This window comes from Primulina eburnea, chromosome 1, assembly GCF_022965805.1.
Source record: "Primulina eburnea isolate SZY01 chromosome 1, ASM2296580v1, whole genome shotgun sequence".
In the NCBI taxonomy this organism is placed as follows: Eukaryota; Viridiplantae; Streptophyta; class Magnoliopsida; order Lamiales; family Gesneriaceae; genus Primulina; species Primulina eburnea.
In genome coordinates this window covers 18,779,091-18,788,234 of record NC_133101.1, presented here as the reverse complement: position 1 = coordinate 18,788,234, position 9,144 = coordinate 18,779,091, and the positions used below count along the sequence as shown (strand labels likewise).

General features: G+C 43.2%; 1 long non-coding RNA gene across 2 annotated transcripts in view; it reads left to right on the top strand.

The window, feature by feature from the left end:
• Nucleotides 1-220: 220 nt before the first annotated feature.
• LOC140828825 (uncharacterized) overlaps nt 221-9,144 on the top strand; it is a 92,754-nt gene continuing 83,830 nt past the window's right edge. For both annotated transcript variants that reach the window (XR_012117354.1, XR_012117353.1), the window contains exons 1-2: nt 221-431; nt 569-677. This is a non-coding gene — a long non-coding RNA (uncharacterized lncRNA). The remainder of the gene's footprint in view (nt 432-568; nt 678-9,144) is intronic.

The following is a 9,144-nucleotide window of genomic DNA, read 5'->3' as shown; positions in this document are numbered from 1 at the left end:
ATATATATATATATATATATATATGTTTCTCCGGTTTCTATTTGCTCCCCATCTTTATTTGGAACTGGAAGTCGGAACAAACCAAAATTATTACTTGGTTCCGTATTAATATGTTCTTATGGGCCTGAGAGACATTAAAATGTGGGCCTACAATTGGGCTTGATTTGCTACATTTGAATACGGCCCAAAAACTTACTGCACAGTCTCCTGCGTAGCAGCGTATCACTTCTCCAAAACCCTGGCCAAAACCCTACTAGCTCCACTCCCGATTCCCAACGACGCAGCAGTATGGCTTGGCGTGGTTCGTTTTCCAGATCTTTCAACTCCACGGCCAGGGCTTCCGCTTTCCGCTCGTCGCCGCCGCTCTCATCCGCTCGGCTCGTTCGCCCGTCTTCCCTCCAACCCCGCTGCCTATCGTTTTCCAATCCCAGGTGCTAAATTTTCTATACTTTTAGTTCATTTCAATTTAATTATCATATACTAACACGCCTTTTTTCATCACTTGTCTGTCATGATGGCCGCGGTAAATTGGATTCTTTATAGATATTCACCAAGTTATGTGGTGCAGGACATTGGGGGAACTGGGATGTATTCAATCACTGTTGCCATTGCATAATGTAATGGCCGGACATCTCACTTGGCAGCCAATGCGCGGGCGTGCTGTGAGCTGTACAATGGTACTTTTTGCACAATATTTGGTATTTGCGGGCGTGCCAGGTGCGAAGTGCACCGATATGTGTGAAAATGATAAAAATCTAACTTCTAAAAACTTGACGATTATGGATACTAAATTTGACCGTCGGTTCTAATCTCCTAAAACAAATGCAACGCCAAAACTAAGAAAATTATTGGAATTTGAAGAAAATAAATCCCTGACATTGTTTATATTTTCAATAAACCGTAGGAATTTACAAGACGTAAAAATATAACAAATAGAATTGCTGAAACATGAAACGAGAAGATGTAAATTGCTAGAAATATGCTGGAATGATTAACGACTAAAGCTTGAAGATTGCAATTTTGCAGAGAGTATTTTGCAGAATTTTGTGCGTAGTTGAGTTGTTGAGTTTTGTAGAAGTTCTCAGTGTTTGCCGATCCCTTCTTTTTCTTCGCTTTGAAAGGTAGTTTCTTCCACTCCCCCATGAGCCCATGATTTTTCCCACTACCTTCGCACGATTTCCATTTCTTTCCTCCCACGTTGTAATCGGTTTAATTCGATAAGAATTGAATTGATCTGTTATGGGCTTTTATAATTTAATTGGGCTTAACATTAAATTGGGCTTTCATAATTAATTATTTTTAGCCCAAACAATTGCCCCCCGCAAGCATTGGCCCGTGGGCCAAAATGCTTGTATGTAGCCCAATTCCAACTTGTTTGTCGGAGCGGCCCGTAAGCATTTTCTCTTGTCATGGGCTTGTGATTTTGGATTGGGCCCAATTCACACTTGGGTTTTTAACAGCAGACTCCTTTTCAAATTCAAAATCTGTAATCCGCTTTCTTCACTTCTTCCTTCTCGCTGCCCTCATCCGATTACTCCCCGCTGCCACTGTGGAAGCCCGTCGCTCCGCCAATCCTACACCTCAACCGTGGCGGCTCTCAAGCTCTTTCCAGCCGTTCTTTGCTGTCGATTGTTCTCTACTGCTGCCCACAGTCGTTTTATGGCTCACGATCCACCTCCGGCGAATCCTTCCGCATCCATCGCTGCGGGCGCCATTTCTGCTCCGGCCACTGTTTCTGTCTCGTTGCCCATTGCGTTCGCCGGCTCCGCCACTGGTCTTAATCCCTTCCTCGCCATCTCTGGGTCGTCGATTTCCCATTCGGTAGCAAAGTCAACTAATACTTAATTTGATCATCATCACATCTTAATGGTGTTTGTGAATTTGCCCAAATGAAATCCACAAGCATTTCCTTGTATTGCATGTCTGCTTCTTTAGCTTCCATTCCTTCTTGGATTTGGGATTCATTCAACTCCTTACTCTTTCTTGGGCATCAACTCCCCACTCTCATTTTTTTTTAATAGTGTTGGCATGTTTACTCATAACAGGTATCACTGGATTGAGATTGGCCATGGGTTGGCCTCAGCTCCCTGGTGCATTTGACACTTAAGCATTTGTGTCATTTGAGGTTTCTTGACATAGGTATTTCTCGACTATTATGTGCTCTTATATGCTCTTATGTGTTGCATCCACTCAAGATGATTCCCTCGCTCCTAACATTATGCATTGCACTTCAGTCGGATCCATTTCCCGCATACACGTATATGCATTTGCACTTCAGTTGGACCCCTTTCCCGCATACACGTATTTGCACTTCAGTTGGACCCCTTTCCCGCATACACGTTTACTTACTGTTCTTGCATGCGGTGGCTCCGCTTCTTATCTGTTGATTGTTGGTTTGGTGTTGTGGTTGTTGGGTGATGGGTGTGGTACGAAGGTGGATTTGTATGGGGTGTTGTGTATTGGATGTTGGGAAGGAGTTTCTATTCGTTCTTAATTCACTTAACCCAACTCATTTTCAATAGCTTCAATCAAAACCATATGTTGGCTTAAAACTCCCCACTCGAGATTATTCTCTCCCTTCATTGGCTATCGAAACACAATGGATCCAGTACGATAAAAGTGGCCTACTGGCCAACTTTAATCGATCGTTGTCATTTTTGAATCATAACCAACAAATATTTACATTAGTGGCCCTAAGGCCTACTTCAAATAAAATCGTACAACATGAACATGAAGCTAGAAATATGCAAAAATGGCTGATTAGCCTATTTTTCTTCCAAAATCAATTTCTGGGTCTTTTTGGGGTTTGCATATCACCTTTGTTCTCTTCAGTTCTTCTTTTATTACTCGTCGTCTGCCCAGTAAGCTCAACTCCCCGCTGGCTGTGTGCCTTTCCTCCCACATTCTAAGTGGCCTCAAGGCCTACTTCATGAATCTGTCACTGCACATGCAAACAATCAATTTATAATGGTAGAACGGTCTATTCCACCATGATTTTTGGTACCATAAAAGAAAAATTGGAAATAAGTGGCCATAAGGCCGACTCCCTAGTGAAATAATGGACCTTCAACATAAAGAATGGAAGTGGCTTACTGTCCCACTCTCCCCGATCGATTTTATTGTTGAATCTTAAACAAAATATATTTATTTAAGTGGCCCTAAGGCCTACATCACATGACACCTTGAAATCAGGAACTTAATATATACACAAGTGGCCCCGAAGGCCAACTCCCCACTGAAAAATGCCAACTCCCCACTGAAGATTAGCCTTTGAGATTGCTTTACTCGCAAGCTCTTCCTACTTCTTCCCTCATACTCGGAAAATAGGGCTTGAGATACTTGCCGTTTATGCATCTTTTGTGTGAATGGCCATCTATGCTTGATAGCCAATATGCATTTCCGTCTAACACCTTATGCACCTTGAATGGTCCCTCCCAGTTGGGAGACCATTTGCCCAGCTCCCTATCCTTTGTTCCTAGTGGTAGTATGGTCTTCCACACTATTTCTCCTTCATGAAAACTTTTCTTGTTAACTCTTTTGTTGTAGATTCTTGCCACTTTCTGTTTCTGTAACAGCAAAGCATTGTACGCTTGGATTCTCAACTCATCTAGTTCTTCTAGTTCCATGATCATTGCTTCATTATAATGCTCAAGGGAAAGTTCATTTTGCTTTGCCACTCGCATTGATGGCACCATAATCTCCAATGGGAGCACTGCATCATGGCCAAAGGTAAGGGAAAAAGGGCTCACTCCAGTGGCAGTCCTCTTGGATGTCCTGTATGCCCACAAAGTTTCTGATAATAGCCTTGGCCAATCCCTAGGATTCTCTTCCATCATCTTTTGTAGAATCTTTATCAACACTTTATTTGACGTTTCGGCTTGCCCGTTGGACTGTGGGTAATGAGGGGATGAGTTTATCAATTTAATTCCATAGTCTTCTGCAAACTCCCTCATATCTGAGCCTGTGAACATAGTTCCCTGATCTGTGGTCAATGACTCTGGAATTCCAAATCTATGAATAATATTCTCTTTCACAAAGTTAATAACATCCCCTTGCTCCGCTTTCTTCAAGGGCACTGCTTCTACCCATTTGGTGAAAAAATCTGTAGCCACAAGGATGAACGAGTGGCCTTTAGATGATGAAGGGTAGATTTTCCCTATTAAGTCCATGGCCCAGCCTTTGAATGGCCATGGTTTGACAACGCTGTGAAGTTCATCCGCTGGAATTCTTTGGATGTTCCCGTGTCTCTGACATGGCTGGCATCCCTTAGCATATTTGATGCAATCTTTCAGGATGGATGGCCAATAGTAGCCATACCTCCTTATCAACCATCTCATCTTTATTCCAGATTGATGCGCTCCACACACTCCCTCATGAACTTGCTTCATGATCTCCAAAGCCTCTGGGAAGCCTATGCATCTGAGAAGCAGACCATCTAGCCCTTTCCTGTACAAATCACCCTCCACTAAAACGTAATTAAGAGCTCTCATTTTTAAACCACGTGGAATATCTCTCCCGGTTGATTCTAATACCATTTTCATGTCATCCCTCCAATCCCCAGCTAAATTTACATCCAAGTTGAGCGTGTCTACCTGAATCCCTCTTTGCTGAATTGAAGGGTGGTTTTTCTTCTGAATCAACACTAGTCTGTGAGTGAGTTCTGGAGACATCTTCAATCCCGAAGCAACCTGTGCCAACTCGTCTGCCTCCCAATTTTCTTGTCTTGGGACGTGGACTAATGACACTTCCTCGAAATCATCTAGAAGTTGGGATGCGGCGGTATAGTAAGGTGCCAAGGACAAACTTGTGCATTTGAACTCCCCTGACAGCTGTTTGAGTACCAGCTGAGAATCCCCTGATATCAATAATTCTCTTGCCCCTAGATCTTTCAGAATTTCCAATCCAATGACCAGTGCTTCGTATTCTGCTTGATTGTTGGTGCATGGGAAATCCAAATTGAAGGATAGAGCGGTTTTCACACCTCTTGGGGAGGTGATCACAATACCAGCTCCAGCTGCTGTTTCTGTGCTTGATCCATCGAACTTCAACTCCCAGGGTTGGACTCCAACTCCACAAACTGGAAACCCAACCTGTTCTCCAATAAACTCATCAAGTGAAGGGTGATCAGCTAAAAAATCGGCGATAGCTTGGCCTTTTACTGATTTTTGGGGATAATATGTCAATGTAAACTCGGCCAACGCTAAAGACCATTTGCCAATTCTCCCAGAGAGGATGGGTCTATTAAGCATGTATTTAATCAAATCGGTTTTAGCCACCACAAACACTCTTGATTGAATCAAATAATGTCTTAACTTAGTACATGCATAATACAGCGTTAAGCATAGCTTTTCAATCACAGAGTATTTTACCTCTACTGGAGTAAGGAATCTACTCAAATAATAGATGGCTTGTTCATTTCCTTCATGATTATTTTGAACTAGTAGACACCCAATTGATTCATGAGCAGCAGAGATGTATAATTTAAGGGGCATTCCATACCTGGGGGCATAAGCACAGGTGGATTAGATAAATATCTCTTGATCACATCAAAAGCCCTCTGATGCGACTCTTCCCATTTGAACTCCCCGCTTGTCTTTGAGCTTCAACAGCTGTGAAAACTCCTTTGTCTTCCCTGCAAGGTTAGAAATAAAACGCCTCAAGTAATTCACTTGCCCAAGGAAGCGTTGCAACTCTTTCTTGTTCCTAGGTGGATTTGCTTCCATAATAGCTTTGGCTTTGTTCTTATCCACTTCAACTCCCTTCTGGTGCACAAGAAATCCCAGAAAGTTTCCTGCCTTCACGCCAAATGCACATTTCAATGGATTTAACTTTAATTCATGTTGCCTCATTCTTTGGAAACTTTTCCTCAAGTGCTCAATGTGATCAGTAGCTTGTTTGGACTTTACAACGATATCATCTATATATACTTCAATATGATGTCCTATCATGTCATGAAAGATGGAGTTCATGGCTCTTTGATACGTGGCTCCCGCGTTCTTTAGCCCGAATGGCATAACAAGCCATTCAAACGTACCAACAGCTCCCGGGCATCTGAATGCTGTTTTGTGAGTGTCAGTCTCGGCTATTTTGATTTGGTTGTAGCCCGAGAATCCGTCCATGAAAGACAACAACTCATGTTTAGCCACTGAATCAATTAACATATCAGGTATCGGCATCACATATACATCTTTGGGAGTTGCACAGTTCAAGTCTCGGAAGTCGATGCATATTCTGACCTTGCCATTCTTCTTCATTACTGGCACAATGTTTGAAAGCCACTCGGTATATCGGATTGGCTTTATAAACTTGGCCTTCAACAATTTCTCAACTTCCTCTTTCACTTTCAATTCAACTTCTTTTGACATGCGACGAGATGACTGTTGAAATGGTTTGAAACCTTCTTTGAGTGGAAGTCGATGTTCGACCAATTTTCGGTCCAACCCTGGCATGTCATCATAACCCCATGCAAAACAATCTTTGTATTCCTTCAACATGCTGATCAAGTCTTGCTTCAACTGCTCTTCCAGTAACTTACTCACATATACAACTTTTGGATTCTCAAGCTCCCCCAAGTTAATCTCTTCCAATGGGTCTTGAACTTCATGTTGGCCATCTTCCAGTTGAGATGGCGCCATCAACAACTCATCGACTTGGAGCTCATCATTTTCGTATTCTTCTTCTTGGACCACTTCAGTTCCATAAGTGTCCCATGCTTCCTCTTCCTTTAGTTTTTCCAGTACTTGCTGCACATGTGCCTTCCATATAGAGGTTGCAGCTACCTCCTTTCCTCGTTGGTTCGAATCAATCATCAATCTCCTCAATCAGTGGCTGAATTATCGGCCTCGATGGCACGATAACGGTAGGTTTGAGGATTCTTTCCAACACCGAGCTTGGAGTTGGTGTTTGCATGTACAGTGGATTTTCTTTCTTGCTATTGCTACGGATTTTGATGGGCCCAAAATCCCCATTATAATATCTGGCTTCTACTGCACTTGCACTTGTTTGGAACGGTTGTCCATCCGCTTCTACGACCTCCACGTCATCCCCCTTCCAAAATAACAACAGTTGGTGCATTGAGGATGGTATGCACTGGTTTGCATGGATCCAATCTCTGCCTAACAACGCTTGGAAGTTGGCGGAGGAGTTTACCACGAAGAATGCACATAAAGATGACATACTCCCCACAGTAACATCGGCGGGGAGTACCCCAATGGTCTTGGTAGTTTCCCCTGTAAATGCAGCAACCGAAACTTCTGAAGGGATCAAGTCTTCTTCATTTTTGCCTAGATTTTTCAACATTCTTACTGGGAGAACGTTCACTGCTGAGCCATTGTCAATCAACACTCTAGACACTGGCTTCCCATTCAAGTGGGCTTTGATGTACAACGGCCTTATGTGCTTGGTCATGGCCGGTGTAGGCTTTTCAAGTATCACCTGCTGAGGCTTGTTTCGGTGATCCTCCTTGATAATCACTTTTGAACTCCCTTCGGGGAGTTTAATTGCCTGATCTTCTTTTTGCGACGATTCATGGGGTATCAACTCCCCGTTCCCTTCTTCTACCATTTTAAATATCTCGGGTAGTATCACCACTCCAGTGGCACAATCCACAGTGATGTGAAATTCCCCAACGCGAAAATTAATTGATTTCCTTGCTTGATCATCCTCTTCGCTTAATAAATCATCATCGTCTTCAACAAACTTGTCCTCAGTAGCCGATCTTCCAAACTTAGATTTACTCCTCACTGGCTCATTGGAGACTGGAACATCAGTTTTGGATTCATTCTTCAGCTTAGCGAACTCCTCTCTTCTTGCAATAGCTCTTTCTCTCAACAGTCGTCTCTTTTGTGTCCTAGTCGGTGGCTTAGGGAACTTTTTGTGTTGGGCCACTCTCCAAGACTCACTGAACTCCCCTCTGGCTGGAAGAACGTATCTTGGCTTTACTCCACTGTTCTCAATCATTTTTCCTTTTGGGATTTCGTATGAACGTCGTTCTCTGCCGTGATCAGCTGATACTTTTCTGGTTTCCACCCTCCTTGACTCAAATTCACATGCATTTCTCCTGTTTGAATACCTTTGGTGATGACTGTGAGATGACTCCCCTCTGAACCATTGCTTCTCCATCACTGGTCTTTCAAGAAAATGTTGATCCCTCGGCCTAAAGGCCGCGGATTCACCAACACTTCTAGGGAAACGCTGCTGGGCTATTGGCATTCCATCGACACTGTGCCTTCCATGAGCTTCAAACAATTGACCCTTTGGAATCCAGTATTTCTTGATCACTCGGTCTTTCACTGCAAAAGATCGCCTTCTCTTCTCATTGAGAAGATCTCTCAAATCTGTCATATTCACATTAACCAAAGCAACGGGGGGAAAAGGATCGTCATCCACCGCCATAGACTCTTGTTTGTTAGGGAACTTACAACTCCCTTGTTAATTCTGTCCTGCAAGATATTCTTGAACGCCCAACAAGACTTCGTAGCATGATTGTAAGAGTTGTGGTACTTACAATACTCTCTTCCCTTCAGCTCTTCTGTAGGTGGCATCTTATGATCAGGCGGGAATGTGATGAATTTTTCCTTTACCAAGAAATCGAAGATTTCCTCGGTCTTTGACGTGTCAAAAGTATAGTGCATGTCTTTGGGGAGTTGGGAGCTATTATTCTTTTCAGGTTCTGCTGGCTTCTTTTTTAGCAGGGGAACGGTGCAAGAACCAGCTGACCGAATCTCCGCCAATGCCACATCTTCCACCTCTTGATAATACGACCCCATAGCAGTTTTCTTCTTGTACGACTCTTCCCTCAAAAGCTCTTCGTATTCAGCCACTTTGGCGGCTAGCTCAAAGAAATCCCTGAACTCCATTCCCTGGAATTTCTTCCTTAATTCAAAATCTAGCCCCTTTTGTGCCATCTTCACGAACTCAGTCTCGGGTAGGAACACCTTGCACCTATTCTTCATCTTCTTGAACCTGTCTATGAAATATTCCACAGACTCTCCTTTCTTTTGAGTGACTCTGGATAAGTCGGCAATGCACACTTCAGGCTCTGTTCTATAGAATTGAATGTGAAATTGTCTTTCCATTTCTTGCCAACTCATCACTGAATTTCTGGGGAGCGAGGCATACCAAGCGAATGCAGTTCCAGTGAGG